A 12,559-nucleotide genomic window follows, 5' to 3' on the forward strand; every position below is an offset into this window, starting at 1 on the left:
TTGAATGCAGGAATTGGACATAAGGAAGTTTCTTCCATTTTCAAAATAGGTTGGTTTGTGAAGGACACACTGGTTTACACAGAATGCTGAAATGCATGGTGTTATTTGCATGGGGGAGAAAAAAGTCAGCAACAGCCATCAGATTTATCGGACTTGACTACAATATTTAAACTTGAAAGTTTTGTATATCAGTTTGAGTGAATTGCATTAGTATTTCAGTACATGCTCTACACATTTCCTGAATGAAATGTAAACAAAACAATCTACACATTAAGCTGGCATTCGTTATATAGCCCTTCTTTCTGGAAAGATACAGAGGTCATCACTATTTACTGAATTACCATATGCAACACCATATGCCTCCTCGTAAATTTGTAAATAGATTGGTGGTTGCCTAGATTTTTCAGACCAAGAGGAATGACAATTTTAAGTTAGCAGGCATTTTGAAATGCATATTTAGTACCTTTTGACAGAACTTGCTCACGTAGCTAACTTAAACTATGGAGGGGTGATCAACATAGCTGAATAATATACAATCAACATTTGTAGCTCTCAAACCCAAGAACAGCTTTCTGGAGGGAAGTGTATATGATATTTTATAGGCTTGTGAAGCAATGTTGAGGTAGGGTGAAAATGATGGCCGCATTGAAGTCAACAGGGCCAGGATTTCACCTACACTGTGTATCACTGAGCTATACCTTCACAGAGTCTTAGGTTGAAACAGGTCACTGAGAAAGAATATTGTTCCTTTTGTACCTACTGGAGCAGATTTATTCTTATTCAGAGAGCCATCATTTAAGCCCTCAAAATAAGGTTTAGGGAGGACTCAAATGCTGCACAGAGGGGCATTTTACTCAGTACACAGATTGTTTACACAGGTCAGATTAAGATCACTTCAGCCTACAACTCAATGTCTATGCATAGCACAAGGGATAAAAACTATACAGTGAGGTGCCCAACCTACAGCTTTTGGGGTGTTCTTCCTCTGATTAGTTAAATCACTTCTAATTTATGACCAACTTACAATCACTTTAAGATACTTTATAGAATTCAATGGGCCCTAAAAAGTATACTTTAGGGTCCAATGATGTTCAAGGTGGCAAACTGAACAAAGATGAGCTCAGAGGATGCATCTGGGTCTGAAGGCTTTTGAAAGATGACAGCTTCAATAAAATGTGTCCTCTTTAGACAATCTACTAATCATTTTAATTCTCTGTTATGGATATTACAGTTGACTGCTTCCTGTACCCTTCTTCAGTCCTTCACCACTACTTGGCAAATTTGCTTCGTTAGCTAGGGATGTGAGGAAGGAGTGCTCAAACTCCCCACTCAGCCAAATTTAATAGTACAAATATATTGTGCATAAAGCCTCAAGGTTTGGCTGCACAGATCATTGCAAACGCAAATACCTGAATTGCCCCAAAACATATCCTTATCATTAGGGCTTGTCATCAGCCCAGGATTAGTTTTGGGCCTCAACATTTAAATCAAAGTTTCATCCTGAAGAATCCAAAAATGCTTCACAAATGTATATGCAAGCTATACGTATGGATCACTTCACCCACGAATGAAGTCATCTTTGGGGTGGAACACAAAAGCTGTTTAACACATAGGAACACTACATGACAGTGGGAATGAAGAATGCTGTAATTCAACAGAAACTATGAATGTAGTAGGAATTTGGCCCAGACACCCCACTGTTACGAGAAGTGCCATGCGCACTTTAGTGACCGCAAGCAATCAGCTCTCTGTTTTAAGACATCTTGAAGTAAGTCTCTAAAGGAGTGCAATGTCTCTGTTCATCATGGTGGGAGCACACAAGTGCCATCACCTGAATCAACACATCACCAACATTTAGACGGGGAATCTCTTAGCATCAGCCAAGTAGTGATCCAGCTCAATGTTGCTTAGCTTGTGAAATAGGATAGGATGATACCATAAGGTGGAATGGCTGTAAGCTTGTGTAGGAGAAAATTTTTCAGATCTGCCATTCCAAAACGGCAATAGAATTGTACAGTTCACAATATATTTTAAATGATCCCTATTGCAAATATTATCACACAACCAAATATGTTGCAGATATATATATTGTACAAGTACAAACACTGAAAAGTATACCAAAAACCTGAACTATGAATGGATTAATAAGATCAGCATCTCATATTCACCTGTGAACAGACATGCATTTTATGCCGTCAGCCCTTTATATATGCAAAAGAGCACCAGCGCTGCATGACTTTGTACGACACTGTGACTGAAATAACCTGGTTAGTGATGCCCTTGTGAAATATCCCATGAATTCACCTACAGACAGTTTCCTTTTAGTTTCATACGTAATAATTCTCCCCCTGCAGCACAGAAAAATCCTTTCATATTACATTCACCAAGTCTGCTTTTTCTAACTATAAAGGGATAGTGTTTTATTCTGCTTCGCTTCACAATGTGGAGCAGCCACTTCCACTCAATAGCTTTTGAAGCACAGCATAAATAGTAAACTATTTTCTCTATCTGCAATCTGTACATCTCCTTAATTTGCCTGGATTCCTTACACTTTCAGGTAATTTGAACATATATATATATATATATGTGTGTGTGTGTGTGTGTGTGTGTCTGAAGGATTTCAACCCAGCTTTGAATTTTGTGACCTCAAACTTCACGGGTGAAATTCACTATGGGCAAAATTTTGTGGATGCAAGTGATGGGACTTAGCCATTTAATTATCTGGTCTATGGTCAAAGAGTTGCATCATTTGCCGCAATGGCAAAATTGCTGTATAAGTTTAGATGCAATTTTTGAAAAATTTGACCCATAACATCCTATTAACAATAGTGTTTTTTCTTTATTCTGCAGCATCGTTGCCATCGCTTGCCATATTTGCTTTTTCTTAAAGCCCAGCTCCTGCAATCATGTGACTCTCCATTCTTTTAACGAGGTGCCTAGCCCTCATGATTTCAGAGAGAAGCTGGAAATCACAAACCTGACAGACTCAAATGCCAGAAGGCAAACAAAAAGGCTTAGGAGTTATTTAAAACTTCTGTTTAAGTTGTTCATTTTGGGGAATCTTACTTTTAATGCTTAGAGTTGACAGTACTGTAGTTAGGGCACTAGCCTAGGACTTAGGAAGCCTATGACAGAGCAGGGAATTGAACACAGATCTCCTGTGTGACTTTGGGCAAGTCACTTAGCATCTCTGAAAAATGGGGATATTATGTCCATACTTCACAGAGGTATTTAAGGATATATACATTAAAAGACAGTGAAACACTTTGAGATCTAGTGATAAAAACCACTATAAGATCTAGTTGTTATTCCTACTTCTCAGAAATTGTAACCTACTGATCTGTATACTCTGCCTGCCTAGGCAAAGCAGCAGTCATTTTTCTGCTACAGCTATATTTTTATGCCATTATTCGTACTTTCAACTTTCTGGAAACATCCATGGTTGTGGATAATGTTTTTATTAAGGTTTAAAGTCTGCTAAGTACTTTCTTACTCCTTGATATAAAATTTAAACATTCAATAAGTAAGGGAAGATTGCAAATTAAGAAAGTGAACAGATGCTGTCATAAATATAAAGGGAAGGGTAAACCCCTTTGAAATCCCTCCTGGCCAGGGGAAAGCTCCTCTCACCTGTAAAGGGTTAAGAAGCTAAAGGTAACCTCGCTGGCACCTGACCAAAATGACCAATGAGGAGACAAGATACTTTCAAAAGCTGGGAGGAGGGAGAGAAACAAAGGGTCTGGGTCTGTCTGTATGCTGCGCTTGCCAGGGACAGAACAGGAATGGAGTCTTAGAACTTTTAGTAAGTAATCTAGCTAGGTATGTGTTAGATTATGATTTCTTTAAATGGCTGAGAAAAGAATTGTGCTGAATAGAATAACTATTTCTGTCTGTGTACCTTTTTTGTAACTTAAGGTTTTGCCTAGAGGGGTTCTCTATGTTTTTGAATCTAATTACCCTGTAAGATATCTACCATCCTGATTTTACAGGGGGGATTTCTTTATTTCTATTTACTTCTATTTTTTATTAAAAGTCTTCTTGTAAAACACTGAATGCTTTTGCATTGTTTTCAGATCCAAGGGTTTGGGTCTGTGGTCACCTATGCAAATTGGTGAGGCTTTTTATCCAACATTTCCCAGGAAAGGGGGGGTGCAAGTGTTGGGAGGATTGTTCTTAAGATCCAAGGGTCTGGGTCTGTAGTCACCTAGGCAAATTGGTGAGGCTTTTTACCAAACCTTGCCCAGGAAGTGGGGTGCAAGGTTTTGGGAAGTATTTTGGGGGGAAGGACGCGTCCAAACAGCTCTTCCCCAGTAACCAGTATTAGTTTGGTGGTGGTAGCGGCCAGTCCAAGGATAATGGATGTAATATTTTGTACCTTGGGGAAGTTTTGACCTAAGCTGGTAAAGATAAGCTTAGGAGGTTTTTCATGCAGGTCCCCACATCTGTACCCTAGAGTTCAGAGTGGGGAGGAACCTTGACATGGTGGCGCAGTGGTGGGATTAACCTGAAATCATTTTGAGATCCAGTTGAGATTTTTTGAACTAGAAATACAGATTTTAAAAAGGAATTTTTAGGAAGTCCAGAAAGCAGCTTTGAAACTGAAAGCAGCTTGGTTTCTCTCTGCTTTGTGGCCAAGCAGAGACAAAAGGGGATTATCTTGTGAATTGCAGGTTTTCTTTGCCTGGAGGCAGGGTACTTAACTCCTGCAGGGAAATTCACAGTCTTCCAAACCAGAGTTTTTTTTTTTCTTTTCTTCCTAAAAGTAAATAGGGGGTGTGTGGCTCTACCCATTTGCCTGGAGACAAAAGTGGCAGGGTTTTTTTTAGGATTTTGATTTTTTTTTGTTTTACAAGGAGCACAGGTTTGAAAAGAAATTTTTTTTTTCTTTGGGCTGGGTAAGTAGGTTTCCAAGTAGTTGGAGGTTTTTTGCTTTAATTTGGGCCCAGAGCAGAGACAAGGGAATTGTCTTTTTCTGTAGGCTGACAATCACTATCAGAGAATAGGTATTCTATTCCAGCACAGCAAAATTTTACAGCCAAGTTTTGTTTGTTTATTTCTAAACCTCGGGTGTAAAGTTAGTTAAAAACAGAGAGGTTAGAATGGCCAAATCCTCGGCTCGACTACAGCTGGAATTAGCCAAATTTCAGGCTGAGGAAAAACAAAGGGAACATGAAAGACAGATAGAACTCATGCGGCTGGAGAAGGAGGTACAGGAGGCTGCCCACAAGAGGGAAATGGAGGCAAGGAAGCATGTGGAGGAGATGGAGAGGATAAAGGCCCAGCAGAATATACCAACAAACCCTAGCAATCCTTCTCCAGGTACCACTTCCCATCCCAGAAAGTTCCCCACCTACAAGGCAGGTGATGATACTGAGGCCTTCTTAGAAAACTTCGAAAGGGCCTGCCTTGGGTACAACATCTCTACTGACCAATACATGGTAGAGCTGAGGCCGCAGCTCAGTGGACCCTTAGCTGAGGTGGCAGCTGAAATGCCTAAAGAACATATGAACAAGTATGAACTGTTTAAATCCAAGGCGAGAGTCAGAATGGGGATAACACCCGAGCAGTCTCGTCGGAGGTTCCGAGCCCTAAGGTGGAAACCAGACATGTCATTTACCCGACATGCCTACCACATTGTGAAACATTGGGATGCCTGGATATCAGGAGCAAGTGTTGAATCTCCAGTAAATTTGCCCTTCCTAATGCAAATGGAACAATTCTTAGAGGGTGTTCCTGAGGAAATAGAAAGATACATCCTAGATGGGAAACCCAAAACTGTAATCGAGGCAGGAGAGATTGGAGCCAGATGGGTGGAGGTGGCAGAGAAGAAGAAAACTGGTCGCAGTTGGAGCGGAGACCAGAAGGGACCACCCCAGACCACACCCTATTACCGGGGGCCGCCCAAAGCCCCACCTACCTCCCAAAGAACCCTCCAGACCCCTTATCGTCCCACCACCCCGTTCTCCAGCAACCCACCTCGCCCCGGTGACCCGTCAGCTGGACGATGTTTTAAATGTAACGAGCTGGGGCATGTAAAGGCCAACTGCCCCAAGAACCCCAACAGATTACAGTTCATTGCACCGGAATCACACCAGAGGTCCACAGGCCCAGATACCTCCCAGATACCCTTGGAGCAGAGGGAAACTGTGAGTGTGGGCGGGAAGAAGGTCACCGCGTGGAGGGACACCGGAGCACAAGTGTCAGCTATCCATGCTTCCTTAGTGGACCCCAATTTAATCAACCCAGAGATCCAAGTGACGATTCAACCCTTCAAGTCCAACTCTTTCAATTTGCCTACAGCCAAGTTGCCTGTCCAGTACAAGGGCTGGTCAGGATGTGGACTTTTGCAGTCTATGATAATTATCCCATCCCCATGCTGTTGGGGGAAGACTTGGCCAATCATGTGAAGCAGGCCAAGTGGGTGGGAATGGTCACCCGCAGCCAAGCTAAACAAGCCGTGAGGCCTAGCTCTGTTCCGGAAACTTCTATCAGGGCCCGGTCAGAGGTGATGGACCCGGACCCCAGGCCAATGTCTGCAACAGCAGTAGTGGATCCAGTCCCAGAGACCCAGACGGAACCAGTCCCAGAACCGGAACCAGCCAAACAACCAACACCAGACCCCATGTCAGCACTGAATCCAGTACTTGCAACCTCAACACCAGAGGGCCCCACCGAACCTGAACTGGCAGCAGCCGATAACCCTACACAAGAGGCTCAGCCGGAGCCTGAATCCCAACATAGTGCACCAGTGGAGAGCGGTTCACAGTCAACAGAAACAGCTCCATCCCCTATATCGCTTCCAGAGGGCCCAAGCCTAGGTCCACAATCCCATGAGGAACTGATGTCTCCAGCATCAAGGGAACAGTTCCAGACCGAACAGGAAGCAGATGAAAGCCTCCAGAGAGCGTGGACGGCGGCACGGAGCAACCCACCGCCTCTCAGCTCTTCTAATCGATCCAGGTTTGTTGTAGAAAGAGGACTTTTATACAAGGAAACTCTTTCTGGTGGACACCAGGAAGACTGGCATCCTCAGAGACAGTTGGTAGTTCCAACTAAATACCGGGCCAAGCTCTTGAGCTTAGCCCATGATCACCCTAGTGGCCATGCTGGGGTGAACAGGACCAAAGACCATTTGGGGGGATCATTCCACTGGGAGGGAATGCGCAAGGATGTTTCTACCTATGTCCAGTCTTGTGAGGTGTGCCAAAGAGTGGGAAAACCCCAAGACCAGGTCAAAGATCCTCTCCAGCCACTCCCCATCATTGAAGTTCCATTTCAGCGAGTAGCTGGGGATATTCTGGGTCCTTTTCCGAAAAAGACACCCAGAGGAAAGCAGTACATACTGACTTTCATGGATTTTGCCACCCGATGGCCGGAAGCAGTAGCTCTAAGCAACACCAGGGCTAAAAGTGTGTGCCAGGCACTAGCAGACATTTTTGCCAGGGTAGGTTGGCCCTCCGACATCCTCACAGATGCAGGGACTAATTTCCTGGCAGGAACTATGAAAAACCTTTGGGAAGCTCATGGGGTAAATCACTTGGTTGCCACTCCTTACCATCATCAAACAAATGGCATGGTGGAGAAGTTTAATGGAACTTTGGGGGCCATGATACGTAAATTCGTAAATGAGCACTCCAATGATTGGGACCTAGTATTGCAGCAGTTGCTCTTTGCCTACAGAGCTGTACCGCATCCCAGTTTAGGGTTTTCCCCATTTGAACTTGTATATGGCCGTGAGGTTAAGGGGCCATTGCGGTTGGTGAAGCAGCAATGGGAGGGATTTACACCTTCTCCAGGAACTAACATTCTGGACTTTGTAACCAACCTACAAAACACACTCCGAACCTCTTTAGCCCTTGCTAGAGAAAACTTACAGGATGCTCAAAAAGAGCAAAAAGCCTGGTATGATAAACATGCCAGAGAGCGTTCCTTCAAAGTAGGAGACCAGGTCATGGTCTTAAAGGCGCTCCAGGCCCATAAAATGGAAGCATCGTGGGAAGGGCCATTCGTGGTCCAGGAGCGCCTGGGAGCTGTTAATTATCTCATAGCATTCCCCACCTCCAACCGAAAGCCTAAGGTGTATCATATTAATTCTCTAAAGCCCTTTTATTCCAGAGAATTAAAGGTTTGTCAGTTTACAGCCCAGGGAGGAGACGACGCTGAGTGGCCTGAAGGTGTCTATTACGAAGGGAAATGTGCTGGTGGTGTGGAAGAGGTGAACCTCTCCATGACCCTTGGGCGTATGCAGCGACAGCAGATCCAGGAGCTGTGCACTAGCTACGCGCCAACGTTCTCAGCCACCCCAGGACTGACTGAACGGGCATACCACTCCATTGACACAGGTAATGCTCACCCAATTAGGGTCCACCCTTACCGGGTGTCTCCTCAAGCTAAAACTGCTATAGAACGGGAGATCCAGGATATGTTACAGATGGGTGTAATCCGCCCCTCTGAAAGTGCATGGGCATCTCCATTGGTTCTAGTTCCCAAACCAGATGGGGAAATACGTTTTTGCGTGGACTACCGTAAGCTAAATGCTGTAACTCGCCCAGACAACTATCCAATGCCACGCACTGATGAACTATTAGAGAAACTGGGACGGGCCCAGTTCATCTCTACCTTGGACTTAACCAAGGGGTACTGGCAGGTACCGCTAGATGAATCTGCCAAGGAAAGGTCAGCCTTCATCACACATCTCGGGCTGTATGAATTTAATGTACTCCCTTTCGGGCTGCGAAATGCACCCGCCACTTTCCAAAGACTTGTAGATGGTCTCCTAGCGGGATTAGGAGAATATACAGTCGCCTACCTTGACGATGTGGCCATATTTTCAGATTCCTGGGCAGACCACCTGGAACATCTACAAAAAGTCCTTGAGCGCATAAGGGAGGCAGGACTAACTGTTAAGGCTAAGAAGTGTCAAATAGGCCTAAACAGAGTGACTTACCTTGGACACCAGGTGGGTCAAGGAACTATCAGCCCCCTACAGGCCAAAGTGGATGCTATCCAAAAGTGGCCTGTCCCAAAGTCAAAGAAACAGGTTCAATCCTTCTTAGGCTTGGCCGGTTATTACAGACGATTTGTACCGCACTACAGCCAAATCGCTGCCCCACTGACAGACCTAACCAAAAAGAAACAGCCAAATGCTGTTCAGTGGACCGGAAAGTGTCAGAAGGCCTTTAACAAGCTTAAAGCGACACTCATGTCTGACCCTGTACTAAGGGCCCCAGACTTTGACAAACCGTTCCTAGTAACCACAGATGCATCCGAGCGTGGTGTGGGAGCAGTTTTAATGCAGAAAGGTCCTGATCAAGAATTCCACCCTGTAGTGTTTCTCAGCAAAAAACTGTCTGAGAGGGAAAGCAACTGGTCAGTCACTGAAAAAGAATGTTATGCCATTGTCTACGCTCTGGAAAAGCTACGCCCATATGTTTGGGGACGGCGTTTCCACCTGCAAACCGACCATGCTGCACTAAAGTGGCTTCACACCGTCAAAGAAACTAACAAAAAACTTCTTCGGTGGAGTTTAGCTCTCCAAGATTTTGATTTCGACATCCAACACATCTCAGGAGCTTCTAACAAAGTGGCTGATGCACTCTCCCATGAAAGTTTCCCAGAATCAACTGGTTAAAATCGTCCTTGAGATGTGGAAAATATTGTTAGTCTTTATGTACTTGGTAGTATATTTAGAGATGCATGTGTCTTATTAACTCTGTTTTCCTAGAGCTCCAGGAAGAAATCCCAGCCAGTGTTTCACCCTAGCTGAGATTTGGGGGGCGTGTCATAAATATAAAGGGAAGGGTAAACCCCTTTGAAATCCCTCCTGGCCAGGGGAAAGCTCCTCTCACCTGTAAAGGGTTAAGAAGCTAAAGGTAACCTCGCTGGCACCTGACCAAAATGACCAATGAAGAGACAAGATACTTTCAAAAGCTGGGAGGAGGGAGAGAAACAAAGGGTCTGGGTCTGTCTGTATGCTGCGCTTGCCAGGGACAGAACAGGAATGGAGTCTTAGAACTTTTAGTAAGTAATCTAGCTAGGTATGTGTTAGATTATGATTTCTTTAAATGGCTGAGAAAAGAATTGTGCTGAATAGAATAACTATTTCTGTCTGTGTACCTTTTTTGTAACTTAAGGTTTTGCCTAGAGGGGTTCTCTATGTTTTTGAATCTAATTACCCTGTAAGATATCTACCATCCTGATTTTACAGGGGGGATTTCTTTATTTCTATTTACTTCTATTTTTTATTAAAAGTCTTCTTGTAAAACACTGAATGCTTTTGCATTGTTCTCAGATCCAAGGGTTTGGGTCTGTGGTCACCTATGCAAATTGGTGAGGCTTTTTATCCAACATTTCCCAGGAAAGGGGGGGTGCAAGTGTTGGGAGGATTGTTCATTGTTCTTAAGATCCAAGGGTCTGGGTCTGTAGTCACCTAGGCAAATTGGTGAGGCTTTTTACCAAACCTTGTCCAGGAAGTGGGGTGCAAGGTTTTGGGAAGTATTTTGGGGGGAAGGACGCGTCCAAACAGCTCTTCCCCAGTAACCAGTATTAGTTTGGCGGTGGTAGCGGCCAGTCCAAGGATAACGGATGTAATATTTTGTACCTTGGGGAAGTTTTGACCTAAGCTGGTAAAGATAAGCTTAGGAGGTTTTTCATGCAGGTCCCCACATCTGTACCCTAGAGTTCAGAGTGGGGGAGGAACCTTGACAGATGCATATCCTTCATGTATCTTGAATCACTGAAAAGGTTCATGAATCTATAGAGCTTTCAGAGAAATGGAGCTCAAGATTGAGATCTAGGTTTCCAATGGAAAACATTTCTGTGCAAAACACTGCCTTTTCAAATATATATTTTTTGAACTCATCATCACCCAGTAGCGCTTCTGTCTTCAAAGGGTCTCTGAGGAGTGGACACTTTTCTTGGTAAGCAATTGTCGTAACTGACAAAATGAATGAAAGGCAACATTTTTCCCCTGTCATTCTCAGCATAGGATGATCAAGTGTAGAAACCCTCAGTATCTTACGGATCTTGAAAATAAAATAACTGCAGCTTTGGAGGAGGTTTGTTGTTTGATACATTCTACCTACTGTAAAGCACTGATAGCATTTAAAGGCTCTATAAATATTGTTCAGAAAATATCCCTTGTTCTTTGAAATGCAGGTGCAAAGTGATAGGCTTCATTAAAAATGACTGCGTATTGTTACTCCGAATGCACCATTCCTTACGAAAGACGGATCCCTGAAGGCTCTTAGTCTAGCTGACCTGTCAAAAATAATTTAAATCTTGGGGGAAAAAAATTCAGCTTGTGGTTCATGGTCAGTCATTCAGAGGAGGGGTATACTTGCTGCTTAGTGAAAAGAAATCCCCATGTTGTACATCTAGATTAAGTTATGCTGTATTTAAACCATTAATAGCATTCATTCTCAGCACTTTGCAGCATCAGCCTATCAAAAAGCTTTCATACACTGTATCATCTAAAGGAGTTCGCTCACCACTGTTACACCTCCTGCGGGCTGTCTTGGGAATTCGTTCTGCATGGTAGTGTGCCCTCTTCGGGTGGTGCCTCACCGCTGTCACTCCTGCTCTAGGACCCAGGTCTCTCCAAGGATCGCAGCATCCTCTTCAGCGACACAGCCCTCCAGCTGTGCCGCACTCTGTGTTCCCCCGTTCCGGGAGACCTGCAGTCCGTTGTTCAGTCACTTCTCTTAGTGGCTACTGCAGCAAATTGTCTGGCCACTTCCTCGTGGCCCCAGCATCCTCTTTTCTCTTGCCTTGGGGCCTCAGCCTGTACCCCAGCAGCCAGCCAGGAGCTCTGTCATGCTCCCCTGGTCCCTACTAGCAGCACTGCTCTGTCCAGTGTGCTGGCAGTTCTCTCAGCCCTCGAGAGACACAGTCCTTCATCCCTGAGGCTCCAAGCAGAGAACTGAACTCCTCTGTCCTGCAGCTCCATTTTTATATGGACCTGCTTGGCTGCTCCCTTTAGCCCTTCTCTGATTGGCTGCCTCCTGTGCAGACTCCCTAGGGCTCTATTAACCCCTTTTCTGCCAGTGAGGGGCAGATGCCCCATCACACATCTGTTTCAAGTTATTTTTATAGTAGACAAAGATTTTAAAAAAAAGATACAGAAGGATGTTACAAAAATGCATTTGTTTGTTACATTACCGGTGTATTTGTTTATAGACAAGAATATGCTAAAAGCTATCAGATACATTAGAAAAGAAGCATTTATTTTACAGGGATGGCTAAGAGTTCCAGTCAGGGATCAGGGCTCCATTGTGCTAAGCTCTTGAACAAATATCTAATAAAACAGTCTACATTCTGAAGCTCTTACAGTCTGAGTGCAAATGAAAAACAGAGAAATACAAACTGGGAAAGCACCAAGGTAACAATGAGATGCTTTTGAACAGCATTATAAGCAGTAGTCACTACACACCAGCTGCCCAACCATTGCAGAAGTTTTCTGAAAGTATCACAGCAAGAGGAGAGTTTTAAAGGAGAAGATTTGGAACAATGATGTCATGGATCTTTACAAGGAGGTCCTCTCATGTATAAGGGGCACCAC

This window comes from Lepidochelys kempii, chromosome 12 (genome assembly GCF_965140265.1).
Source record: "Lepidochelys kempii isolate rLepKem1 chromosome 12, rLepKem1.hap2, whole genome shotgun sequence".
Taxonomy (NCBI): domain Eukaryota; kingdom Metazoa; phylum Chordata; order Testudines; family Cheloniidae; genus Lepidochelys; species Lepidochelys kempii.